The following is a 14675-nucleotide window of genomic DNA, read 5'->3' as shown; positions in this document are numbered from 1 at the left end:
TAAAGCTAAGCTAAAGCTGCAAGCATAACCACACCTTCTCACTTCAAAACTCAAACTTTCACACCAAAAGAGCAGCTCGAAGCTGTCAAAAATGTAAACACTATGCACATCATTACACACTACAGCAAAACTATTTAAAACACAATGCTCAATTTGTGAGAAGGTTCTGTATTTTTTTTTACATGTAAAAAACTTTAGAGTAACGGATCTTCTTAGATCTCTGCAGAGGATTAGGCATTTGAAGAGTTCTTTTCCAAAACGCTATATCCACCATTTTACTAATGAATTTTCATAAATATATGTGTTACACTTTGTTTTTCAAGTAATCTCAGTGAAACTGTATTGGGTTATGTTTAGTTACAGTAATTTATCTTTACTCAATAAAAACAAAACAACTGCATTTTTATTGATATTACCTGAAACACATAATTACTGTAAATACAGTAACATGATTTGTTACAGTACAGTAATGTTTTCAAAAATCTATCTATTGCACACAACAGTACTCAGTACTGGAAAACATGATCAGGGTGTGAAGTTCTTTTATTTTCTTCAATCACACCACACACACACACCACAGTCACTGTGCGCATTAGCAACAAGTGTCTTCAATTTTGAGTCTTTGTGTTCACATGAGCTTTCATTTGAGAATATGTTTTGCAACATGTGTTTTAGCAAGGAAAAATGTGCTTAGATTTATGAGAACGGAGGATTGTGTTTTGTGAATTGTGTCTTCATGTGAAATGTGTTTATGGTATTGGAAAATTGTCGCTAGATTTAGTGAATGTGTTTAGACAACTGGTCATTTGGTTTAGAGGATTGGCTTTTGTGTTTTAGCATTTGAGTAAAACTGTAATATGGTGCCAATATGGTTTTGTTTCTTTTAACGTGCATAAAACACTGTCCTGCAGCTTATACACAATGCGGCTAATACACAGGAAATTACTGTACACCTGAAAAGATACACATGGATATGACAACTGAACTGCTCTTGAGATGAATGAAATATTGTTTTAGGACCCTTTTTCCTTTGATTTGTTGAGATCTCTCCTATTAGCTGGTTTGATTTGCATTGGGTTCAATGAGCATCAAACAGGCTAATAGGCTAACGGAACAAAACTGAACAAAACTGAACAAAACAACACCATATCTCTAGGTATGGTGAAGGGTGTGTGATGATGTGGGCCAATTTTAATTCTAAAGACCAAGGGAACTTTATCAGGATGCATAGTATCCTGGATCTATGAAATAAGTGGCCTTTAAAAATAAACATATTTTTATATTTTAATTGAGCACATAGGGTTAACAAAGGGGTACTAACACTTATGACCCTAGTATTTTAAGGAGGAACATTTATTTATTTATGATACATTATTCATTGACAAAGAAAATTGGTGTCCTTAAAGGTTGGACATATTCTAATTTTATTACTTAAGGCATTAAGGTCAATTTCCAAAAGATGATTTTATATTCCTCTTTTTAGTCAACTTTAGCATGGGGTGCCAACATGACTGTAACTGGCCAGATCAATATCCCACAAGTGTGACTGACTTGATGCTATATTCCTATGAACCAGTGTTCCCTTAATTTATTTTTGAGAAGTGTAGATCCAAAGGCATTCCATAGTACAAATGAATATGAGGAGAATGTCCAACGCATTTGGGGAGACTGCAGGTGATAAGTGATTGCATAGGCGATGGCTCTCTGCAGCATCGGGACTGTGGATATTGTGGTCCAGTGGGAGTGGTGGTGAACAGCAGGGGATTGTGGGTAGTGTAGTCCAGTGGGAGTGGTGGTGAGCAGCAGGGGATTGTGGGTAGTGTAGTCCAGTGAAAGTTGATGGTGAGCAGCAGGGGATTGTGGGTATTGTGGTCCAGGTGCATTTCTGTATTTGTGCTTTCTACTCCTTATATTTTCAATAACAGGTCTAAAGATGAAGTCAGAAAGGTAATAAAGTTTTTTTTTTTTTAATTACTTGAATAGTATTGATCTGAGCACAAAAACATTTTACAGAGTGTCTCCTGGGTAACATAGGCACGCATGGTATTTTTTTCAGATTTTTTTGAGACGCAAGTGCGTGCGCTCTGGTTGACTTGACGTGGAATGACCCAAAGGTAATAAAGTTTTTTTTTTTTTTAATTAAAATGATGAACTGTATAATATTGTTACACTTGGGAATGCCTGCGTGGAGTGCGCAGGAACTCGTTGATCTTGTCTATGCACTCTTTCAGTCTCCCCCTGTTCATGCCAGGAAAGTGTCGCTTCAGCGTGGACACCACAAAGACCTTCACGTTTTGAGGCAGTGCTCGTTTACCTCTAGCGCCACCCCAGTTTGTGGTCTTGCTCCAGGTGTGGTAGTCCTCCTCCGAGATGATGTACCTGAAGAGCAGGCATCCGTATCTGCCCACTTGGCCATTGCTTTGCTGGTGGAGTCTAGCATGGTCTTCTGGCCCAAAATAACGCAAGCTCACGTCTGGCCATTGATGCTGAATTTGGATGGTGTGGATGAAAGAGGAAAGGGCCAATGGAGACGTCTGACAATCTGACAACGCTGAAGTGTCCAATTCTGGTGCAGGTGTTACGGCACGTCCGGGGATTGGTTTCTCAGCTTTCATCTCCTGCACGAGCAGTTCCCTCCGACTGGTCTCGCTCAGGTGCTGCATCTCTTGTCGGAGGTTGTCTATCTCCGCTCTGCTGGCTGACAGGTCGGCCTTCAACAGTGCGTTCTCAGCGAGCAGCTGGGCAACTCGAGCGCGTTCCGCTGAAAGATCAGCAATAAGTTCCGCTGTAAGATCCGCTCTCCTCGTGGCGAGAAGGCTTTCCATATTAGGCATCCAGTGCTCATCGTCACACAGCAGCCTGTTGGAAACAGCTGTCTGTATTGAAATGGAGAAAAGTCACGAGTCATGGCTTAGTTAAGCGAGGATGCCTGTATTGAAATGGAGAAAAGTCATGAGTCATGGCTTAGTTAAGCGAGGATGCCTGTATTGAAATGGAGAAAAGTCACGAGTCATGGCTTAGTTAAGCAAGCATGCCTGGCTTGTTGGCTATTATACACTTGTAGACTATACAGGATAAAACACTTACCGCTTTTGTGACGAGACGCTTTGCCGTGCCTTGCTGCAAAGATAATGCTGGCAGACATTTGACTGCAGTCTGTAACACGGAAACATTGCACAGACATTAGAGGCTGCAGATAATGCCAGAGGCTGGAGAAATACGGATTTCAATGAAACCCATGAATAGGACTTCCTGCTTTCAATGATGTAAAATGATGATTTTTACATCATTGAAAGCAGGAAGTCCAACATTGAAATCCGTATTTCTCCCATCTCAAGGCAAACTGAGGGAATGATGCACGACCATTCAAAAACATGACTGGTTTTCTAAATATACAAAGCTTAATGCTAATCGGTGAAGTGTCCCTTTAAGATTTGTCATTGGTGACAAACCTTTTCCACACGGAATACATTTATAAGGCATCTCTCCCGGGTGTGTTCGGACGTCGGTGTTAAAGAATCACTAAAGCACTTTTCCTCTGTCGCGCACACACTATTTGTTTGTCCAGCAAATAACGATGTCCACAGACAAGGTAGAGTATGTTACATGATTTTACGAAACTATGATGTATTGCGACATCGAAGCAAGTATAATTTGTCGTTTTTAATGTCTCATTCCATTTAACTACAGATCTGCTACCCGATCTGGTAAACTTACATAGGTAATAGGCGATAGAGGGCTGCGAAGCAAATGCAGAAATGCCGTTCATCCTGTTACGAGTTGATGAACCACTGAAATGATTTCGGAAACATTATTTTAAGGTACAAAAAAACTCCTCTTAGTGTTGCTTTAAGCTCTCTGGCCGATCTAAATCCTTTTCTCACAGGACACATTTGTGCGGCTTCTATCCAGTTTGACTTACAATGTGTTGCTTAAGACGTGAAATGACTGAAAGACCTTTTCCACACTGGGCACAGCGATGAGGCTCCTCTCTCGTGTGTTTTTTTCTCTTACAGAGTGAACGTGAGCAACGCATGCAAGCAATGCTAGCGACGTACTGCTCACTTTCATAGTCTACACAGCGAAAGCAGGCAACGTGGGCAATATGCGAAATGTATCTCTCCCATTTCAGCCTCCTATTTGCAAGTTCTGAAAAAGCTTTTCCACTGTAAATGTATGGACTAATAGTTTATGGCTTTTAAGATTTGAAAAGTGTGAGAAAGCTCTGCCACACCAGACACACTGGAAATAGATATAGTCTCTTACACCTAGTCCTAACCGGATGCAATGCGAGCGAACATTAGCGATAAAATCCGCTTAATTACATTGGTTTCAATTGGAGTGTCCTGACTAAAGCGACACGAGCAGCACGATGCAACGCCACATTTTTGAGAGAACTTTTGTCAGACACCCTGTTTCTATTACGAGGCTTCTCTCCAGTGTGTGCTAGTATGTTTTTTCACAATTTAATCTATGAAGCTTTTCACCAGTGTTCTGTTTTTCACTTACTCTAACAGAGTGTGTTTGTTTGTGCTTTTTAAGTTCTCTCAAGGCTGTGAAACTCTTCCAGCACACAGTGCAGTGATGAAGCCTTCCTCTGAGATGCAGGTCGAGTTCATCATTCTGTCCATGTGTCTTCTGTTGTGTTCGGTGCGGATGTTCTGATACACCTGTAAGAGTTACCATAGAGACTTATAATTAGAATGAAGACTTACCATAGAGACCTAGAGTTACCATGAGCACTTACAATAAGGCCCTGTCTACACTAACCCGGGCAAATCCAGAAACACATAAATATTTCTCCATTTAGCCCTTCTGTCCACATTAAAACGGTGAATTCCAACACTGTAAACAATGCTTTTCAAAAAAGAGGTGGATAAATGTGAAAGCTCTGGGTTCGCGTTGTAATATCCACCAAAACCGCACAACGCACACAAGCCCCGAACCGAGAGAAGCAAACCGAACGGATCAGTTGTTTTTTCATGAACCGTGCCACCCCTTTGTGTGTGTGTACTAATGGTTTCTGGCCTCTTACTGGTCTCGGGTTGTTCTGCATCTCCGTTGGTCTGCGTCTGCATCTCCTCCTCCTTCACTCGTCTTCCTTGTGGTCTACAGCAGTCCACCAGCGCCACTGTTACCCTCTTCATCTGGGCCAGAGACATGCGGTCTGTAGGGAACAGGTCGGTTTAGGAGCCGAGGACTGTTGGAGCAGTAGACAGCGTATGACAGATGCTGTGGCGTTCGCCCGAAACGTGACGTGATTAAAAACAGTAAAACGTGGCGCTCAGTGTGCGGATCCAGCTTTGTTCATCTCACCTGCCTCGACCCCCACACCTGCCTTGCCCCCCACGTGAACTTCAGTCACATCCTATTCTTAATCCATAGGGCTAAATATGGATTGTCCAACATCACTGTGTGACTTCACAAATGTGCTTCTCTGCATTTATCCCAATCCGTGAATTAGTGAACACACACAGCACACAGTGAACACACAGTGAGGTGAAGCACACGCTAACCCGGAGCAGTGAGCTGCCTGCCCAACAGCGGCGCTCGGGGAGCAGTGAGGGGTTGGGTGCCTTGCTCAAGGGCACTTCAGCCGTGGGAGAGCAGTGCACAACCACTCCCCCTACCCACATTTTTCCTACTGGTCGGGGATCGCACCGCTGGAAGCCCTAACCAAGGGGGTCAGGATTTGACAGATTAGCTTCGCCAATTAACAAGGCACTTCCTCATCGACATTTTCCAGAAATACATTGCGTCCGGTGCCGTTTTCCTCATGCTGATTGGTGGCAGCTCATGCACAAGCTCAGTGTGGGCACGAGCTCTCCTTCTGTACCTTACATCAATCAGTAACCTGGCACTTAGTTCACTTTCTCCAGTTCTTATAAAATACCTCCATGCCCTAACCAGTAGGCCACGGCTGCCCCCTTTTGTTTCAAAAAATGCTGGTTCAATTGAATATCGAAAAGAAAAAGAAATGGGCTGGCTAGCCTACGTTTTTTTTTTTATATATAGCCTAGGCTACATCTTAATGTCCAGCACAACTTATTATTTTAATATTGCTGGGTCAATTACATTGATTATTGATTTTCATTGTTTAAAACTTGAGTAGAGGCCTGACCACTCAGCCTATTATCAAAAATGGCAGTAGGCCTACGAGTTCTGAAATAACAATAGAATACAATTTATAGATTAAAACAGCAATATCATGATTAATGTTAAATAATGGTCAGATCCACCTTTATTTTGTCATGGAAATGTCTATTGACTTTAAAATATGGGTCCCCAGGAAAAAAGTTTGGGAAACACTGTACGAGAATGCTTAATCAACATGGACGCGCGAGGGCGCTCGTGCCCAACACCGTCTAGTACATGAGTCGTCAACTACCAATCAGCATGTAAAAACTGGTGCCGGGCGTTGCTACCACGTAACGTCATGTTTTCAAAACATGTGGGCGGCCAAACGCCATGCCAACTGGCTGAAGCTAACCCTCCAAATCCTGACCCCCCTGATGTTCCATACGGTCTCCCACCCCTGCTGTCTGAGGACTTACTTCCCAGCAGATACTCGTGCTCGTCCTCTTCTTTCTTAGAATCACTCTCCATTGTTGTCTGTGTCGTTACATTGTAAACAACGTTGAACTCTGCAATGTCCGTTTCCGTTTCAGTAAAGGGCTTTTGCTCTTCATCTGGACGTGAAATCATAACACCATATTCCTCCTCTTTTATATCTTCTTCTTCTTTCTTAATCACAATCAGGCAAAACGGGTGTGTTTCAATCACTTCACAGTCAGAGGAGTTTAACAGCAGTCCGAGATCCATGTTGTTAACAAGTCAAAGACGATCTCATACGAAGTTATTTCGAATTACAAACAGCACAAGCGAACCTCAAGCAACATTGCACAATGAAATATGTAAGACTACGTTTACATTAAGCGTCAAACAGTGTTTATCTCCACGATAGCATTGTTGTTTTCCCGTGTAGTTTCGTTTACTGTCTATGCGTGGAGTAGGTTTTTGTAAACTTGTAAATTAAATTCCTCTTGGTTGGCAGCAAACCAGACCAACCACACAACCATGCGATACTGCCACCACCTGGTATGGAGTTCGACTGCATAGGGAGATTCCATCAGCTGATAATACAACTGTTTTCCTTCTTCTTCTTCTTCTTTTTACATAAAAAAAATGTATGAAACGTCTTGCTGAGACACCTACAATTTTGGAGACTACAGTCTTTCTCTAAAGCTTCTGGCTTGAAACTGAATTTAAATAAATGCGAGTTAATGCCTATCCATCAGTGTAATAGGCCTAATCTACCAGAAGCCCACAATATCCCCATCAAATCTTCAGTTAAATATTTAATAGGGCTAGGCTACATATTTCGAATGCTCCTTCTGACATAGAATATGAATGTGTGGAAGATTTAACCAAGGATTGCCAGGCTAAACTGAATTCATTATGAGGCACATAAGTTTAGGCTATTTCTTGCAAAAAAATGGAGAGCGTGCTAGGTGCATATCCAGCATATTCAATGACCATAGGATATAGAGAGTCATTACAAGAAGAAATCAAATCAACTCTGACTATGGAGGAAGAGAGTTCACTCAGAAATCACAAAAGATGTCTGAGACGGATAGTTACAATTGATTTCGACTCAATAGTAGCCTAGCTACTTTAAAGAATCAAGTGGTTAAAATCATTCTTAAACAACAGTTCTAGCTTTAGGCAACATATCCCACATGAAATATTCAGAAAATTAGGTGGTATTAGATTTCTTCCTAAGTGATTCCGAAGTGAAGTGATTTGTTCACCCCAATAAGAGTCCATCCACGTTCAAAGTGATTTTGGAAACGATATTTAAGGTGGAAGTGACGCTTCTGACGAGTGTGAAATAGCATGTGGCCTGTGAGAGTAGAGATTTGTGAAAAAGCTTCTACAGACTGGCTATATCCCAGGCTCCTCTTCAGTGTTTGTGTAAGCATGTGGCCTTTAAGAGTAGAGATTTGTGAAAAAGCTTCTACAGACTGACTATATCCCAGGCTCCTCTTCAGTGTGTGTAAGCATGTGGCCTTTACTGGCCTAAACTTTTCAATTTTACATTGGTTATATGATTATCCATGCTGAGGGCAGAATTGTCTACATTTCTCTTGGACGAGGTAACGTTCTAACGATTTTTGCTGTGGTTACCGCTGGGCTCCGCGCAAAACACCGCGCACAAACTACAGCGCGCTGCGGTCAAAGTTCACCATATTTCAAATTTCGCGCAAGAGCGTCAAAAGTGGCAAAAATGCCGCTGGCGGTGCGCTATACTGAGCGCAACGGCAGATCAGTTCTTGCCTGGCCAAACCATTGAAAGTAATGGGTTTCATAGTGCATGCCGTGTGTGTGTGTGTGTAGTGTGTTTGTGTGTGTGTGTGTGTGTGTGTGTGTGTAGTGTGTGTGTGTGTGTAGTGTAGTGTGTGTGTGTGTGTAGTGTGTGTGTATGTGTGTGTGTAGTGTGTGTGTATGTGTGTGTGTGTGTGTGTGTGTGCAGTGTGTGTGTGTGTAGTGTGTGTGTGTGTGTGTGTGTGTGTGTGTGTGTGTGTGTGTGTGTGTAGTGTGTGTGTGTAGTGTGTCTGTGTGTGTGTGTGTGTGTGTAGTGTGTGTGTGTGTGTGTGTAGTGTGTGTGTGTATGTGTGTGTGTAGTGTGCAGTGTGATGAGGCCTTGAGGTCACACGTGCACATGAGGCTGCATTACGCATGATATGAACCATCATATCAAAACCAACGCACACAAGCCCCAAACCCAGAGAAGCGAACCGAACGGTTCCGACCCCCCCCCCATAAACCACGCCACCCATTGTGTGTGTGTGTAGTGTGTGTGTAGTGTGTGTGTCTGTGTGTGTGTGTGTGTGTGTGTGTGTAGTGTGTGTGTGTGTGTGCAGTGTGATGAGGCCTTGAGGTCACACGTGGACATGAGGCTGCATTACGCATGATATGAACCATCATATCAAAACCAACGCACACAAGCCCCAAACCCAGAGAAGCGAACCGAACGGTTCCGACCCCCCCCCCATAAACCACGCCACCCATTGTGTGTGTGTGTAGTGTGTGTGTAGTGTGTGTGTCTGTGTGTGTGTGTGTGTGTGTGTGTAGTGTGTGTGTGTGTGTGTGCAGTGTGATGAGGCCTTGAGGTCACACGTGGACATGAGGCTGCATTACGCATGATATGAACCGATCCCCCCCCCCATAAACCACGCCACCCATTGTGTGTGTGTGTGTGTGTGTGTGTGTGTGTGAGAGAGTATGGTTTCGTCTGGCCTGCTGCAGCACAAGCCAACCAGACAGCTCTCACAGGTGGGGTGTGCAGAGAGACTGAACTGTGAGACCAACACCGGGCCCAGGTGCAGCAATCAGCCAGTCTGGGACATACTGTAGAGTAGCCACGTAAAGGAATGTGGCTCCTCGCCTTTGACTCTTCGCCCAAGACAAAACAAATCAAATCTTATCTTGCTTTTGCCCCCCCTGCCAGCACCGGCCTTGACCGAGGCCTCTACTGGAGCAACTGCCCCTGATGATCACTGCAGCGAGACGCTCTTGCCACCCCTACCCCCCAAGGAATGTTGACTCTGCCCTGGACCTGACCAAGGTTGTTTCCATGGCAATATGCTATGTTATCGCTTCCAACTTGCGGACTGAGGTGCCTAGATTGGGATGATGGACTAAGCAACTCCTCTTACACACACACGTACATGTATACTGATATGTGACCATTCAAAGCGAAATCAGTCGTTTTGCACACAACGTTATTTTGAGAAAATCAACAATAACAAACTTCCGGGTTAAAATGTTGAATTTCACGTTTTCGCATAATTTGACTGTATACAGTCTACAGTTTCATATTGTGAACGCATTTCACGGAAAAACATTTAGTTTGGACTGTTAAACCCGGCGAAGATTCAACACATTTGCTGTCATTCCCGTTGTGCACGCGTCGCTTACAGTTTTTTTCAAATGCTAAAACACATTTCACAAATGTTTCCTCCATGTTCCCCAATGTCTAAACACAATACCCTTTTCTAAAGCTACATAAGCACAACCACACCTTCTCACTTCAAAACTCAAACTTTCACACCAAAAGAGCAGCTCGAAGCTTTCAAAAATGTAAACACTATACACATCATTACACACTTCAGCAAAACAATTGAAAACACAATGCTCAATTTGTGAGAAGGTTCTTTGTTTCATAACTGCCAATGCATAGAGTAACGGATCTTCTTAGATCTCTGCAGAGGATTAGGCATTTGAAGAGTTGTTTTCTAAAACGCTATATCCACCATTTTACTAATGAATTTTCATAAATATATTTTTTACATTTTGTTTTTCAAGTAATCTCAGTGAAACTGCATTGGGTTATGTTTAGTTACAGTCATTTATCTTTACTCAATAAAAACAAAACAACTGCATTTTTATTACCTGAAACACACAATTACTGTAAATACAGTAACATGATTTGTTACAGTACAGTAATGTCTATAAAATGGATTTATAGCATTTTGGAAAAGAGCTCTTCATCTAGAGTTGTGAGTTTCATATCAAGAGTACAAAAATTCTCCAAGTACTAGTCTGGCAAGCCAAACTACACAGAAATGTATAGGCAAAAATATTTTTGGCCACTAGGGTGCATCTAGATTTCTAGGCTATCCAAGTACACTACTGTAACACAACTCAATGCAAAAACCAGAATCTATTGCACACAACACTCTTGAAAACTCAGGGTGATCAGGGTGTGAAATTCTTTTATTTTCTTCATTCACACCACACACACACACACCACAGTCACTGTGCGCATTAGCAACAAGTGTCTTCATTTTTGAGTCGTTGTGTGTAATGAATGACGCCAGGTATGTTCATTGTGTTCAGTTATTGCTGACTGTGGCAAGCATTTTGCATCACATGAGCTTTCATTTGAGAATATGTTTTGCAACATGTGTTTTAGCAAGGAAAAATGTGCTTAGATTTATGAGAACGGAGGATTGTGTTTTGAGAATTGTGTCTTCATGTGAAATGTGTTTATGGTATTGAAAAATTGTGGCTAGATTTAGTAAATGTGTTTAGACAACTGGTCATTTGGTTTAGAGGATTGGCTTTTGTGTTTTAGCATTTGAGAAAAACTGTAAAAAGGTGATTTCTCCTCTTCTGGCATATCCTGACAGGAGAACCATGTCAACTTTGGATGCGGTTATCTTAGCGATATTTGTGTAATACCCTCGATATACATATCGTTGGAAAGCTTAGTTTGTGGCCGTTCACGTGAACACAATAACTTCATTTAGTAAATTTTACCGAAACGACTGGTTCCGCTTTACAGGGTCACATATGCATTTCATTTTCATCCACCCTTCCCCCATCCCACGCCTTCCACGCTTCACTCCCCCCCGCCTGAAAGCGGGTGTGTGACCAGCGCCTCTATTATAGCCCCTTTCACATTCAGAAACGATACATTAGCGTTTAAGAAATAGCGGGTTCAGGGGATTTCGCAATGTGAAAGGTAGACGTGTTCTGGTCCCGGGGTTGTCTGAAGCCGGTTTCAGAGGCGAGTTATGGGAGGCGTTGCCTAGCAGCACGTCACACGCAATTTGGGAGTGAACAATGACGTTAAGCATGCCTTGGACCTCGGAGATAAACTGATAAACACAACTGTCATGCTAGTTCTACGTGGTTTAGCTTCCAAATGATGGCGGGCCACTTGCAGTGTTGGGGAGTAACGCATTACATGTAATTGAGTTACGTAATTTAATTACAAAATAAATGTAACAGTAATATATTACAGTTACTGTAGAAACATTTGTAATTCAATTACAGGTACTTTTGAAATTCTTCAAAATTACAATTTGAATTACATCTCAATATTGTCAACAAAACCTTGCAAAGAATATTGTATGTAAAAAGAACCGTTTCCCTCCACAGCCATAGTAGCCATAGATACGGGACCTTCTGATAGGCTCTATCACGTCTACAACGCCATCAGCGTAGGCCTATATGCCTGCCTGTAAACGTGTTATGATTATCATTATATTATCCTCACAAAAAATGTGATCCTAATTCATGTATTGAATGCCCTTGCTGCCTGGTGTGCTTGTACAGAACTGCTCGGCAGCCTGTAGACCAAGGCCAAAATCTTCGCATGGATTTGGGGACTATATATATCATTAAAAAATCAGAAAAGTAATCAAAAAGTAATCAAAAGTAATTAGTTACGTTACTCAGAAAAAGTAATTCAAATAGTTACACTACTATTACATTTTAAACAGGGTAACTTGTAACTGTAACACATTACATTTCTAAAGTAACCTTCCCAACACTGCCACTTGTTATGTTATTTGAATGCCAAATGAGGTCCTTTTGTCTGTCGAAGTCATATTTCAGTGTGCTGAGTCCTGAACAACTTCTGCTCTGACAGTTAGCTCGTTGGCTAGTTAGCTATCATTAGGCAAACTTTCTAAAAAGACGCAGCAGACGGTTTTGGTAACCTAGCAACAATAAACACTTGACCGAAGTGCTGAGAAAAGGAGATTCAGGGCACTCTCAGCATAAAAAACGTGATTGTTGGACACACATATATCTATGGACACAGCAGCTAAAGTTATCCTAGTCTCTTGTGTGTTTCCTGTATTTTAACCTCCTGCCTGGCCAAATACGTCATCAGTCACACACCCCTAATAGCGGGGTTGACCTCTGTTCCTTTCATATTCAACACGGCTCGGCTCTGATACTACCCCCCGAGACGGGTTGGATTGCCGAGGCGGGTTGACTCCCCACCCCGTGTCGTCAATGTGAAAGGAACAGCCTTAACGTTAAATTCGGCTGATTTAGCGTTAAATTCGGTGAATGTGAAAGGGGCTTATGGCTGCAGGACCAGATGGCTGCTACCTGCGCCGGGCAAACCTCCACCCCCCTACCCCTCCCCCTCCCCAGTTGCAAGTTTTTATGTTGCGATGATGTAGGCCTAATGCGTGTTGATTATGTGCTTATGTGCTGAGGTGTTTTTTTCCTGCCCCCACACTGTTCTCTATCACAGGAGCATAGTCTGAGGGTTGCCTCTTTTTTTTTCTCCTCCCTCTCCTCATGTTATGCTGTATTTTTTCTCTGCCTACCATCCTGTTCTGTCTTACCTGTCTTCAAACGTCTTACCTGTCCAGGAGCAAATGAACAACATTGGCGTCTGTCTGCAAATTCTTCTCCGTTTTCAGCCGTCTCCATCTTTCAAAGGCATCTCCTATACAAATCCTTGTTTTATTTCTGACAACATATTTCACAACATATTTCGGATTCATAACAAGCTCTTTCAGGTAACGTTAGACATTTTTTATCCGACACGTTTGTAGCGGCAGCCGTGGTAAGTAGACCCGAGGGTTAAGCTGAGACAACAGTGATCCTCTTCAAAATGACTTCCCGACATCATCAGCTTTCTGAAGATGTAGTTTACAGTTTTTCTCACATGCTAAAACACATTTCACAAACGTTTCCTCCATGTTCCCCAATGTCTAAACACAATACCCTTTTCTAAAGCTACATAAGCACAACCACACCTTCTCACATCAAAACTCAAACTTTCACACCAAAAGAGCAGCTCAAAGCTTTCAAAAATGTAAACACTATACACATCATTACACACTACAGCAAAACAATTGAAAACACAATGCTCAATTTGTGAGAAGGTTCTTTGTTTCATAACTGCCAATGCATAGTTTTAAAAACTTTAGAGTAACGGATCTTCTTAGATCTCTGCAGAGGATTAGGCATTTGAAGAGTTCTTTTCCAAAACGCTATATCCACCATTTTACTAATACATTTTCATAAATATAGTTTTTAAATTTTGTTTTTCAAGTAATCTCAGTGAAACGGTATTGGGTTATGTTTAGTTACAGTAATTTATCTTTACTCAATAAAAACAAAACAACTACATTTTTATTACCTGAAACACACAATTACTGTAGGTAAATAAAGTAACATGATTTGTTACAGTACAGTAATGTCTATAAAATGGATTTATAGCGTTTTGGAGAAGAGCTCTTCATTTACAGTTGTGAGTTTCATATGAAGAGTACAGAAAATTCTCCAAGTACACTACTGTAACACAACTCAAGGCAAAAAACAGAATCTATGGCACACAACAGAAAACGTGATCAGGGTGTGAAGTTCTTTTATTTTCTTCATTCACACCACACACACACACACACACACACACACACACACACACACACACACACACACACACACACACACACACACACACACACACACACACACACACACACACACACACACACACCACAGCCACTGTGCACATTAGCAACAAGTGTCTTCATTTTTGAGTCGTGGTGTGTAATGAATGACGCCAGGTGTGTTCATTGTGTTCAGTTATTGCTGACTGTGGCAAGCATTTTGCATCACATGAGCTTTCATTTGAGAATATGTTTTGCAACATGTGTTTTAGCAAGGAAAAATGTGCTTAGATTTATGAGAACGGAGGATTGTGTTTTGTGAATTGTGTCTTCATGTGAAATGTGTTTATGGTAGTGAAAAATTGAGGCTAGATTTAGTAAATGTGTTTAGACAACTGGTCATTTGGTTTAGAGGATTGGCTTTTGTGTTTTAGCATTTGAGAAAAACTGTATATTGCTTGAATTGTC

This window comes from Sardina pilchardus, chromosome 1 (genome assembly GCF_963854185.1).
Source record: "Sardina pilchardus chromosome 1, fSarPil1.1, whole genome shotgun sequence".
In the NCBI taxonomy this organism is placed as follows: Eukaryota; Metazoa; Chordata; class Actinopteri; order Clupeiformes; family Clupeidae; genus Sardina; species Sardina pilchardus.
Note: the sequence above shows the minus strand (reverse complement) of the source record.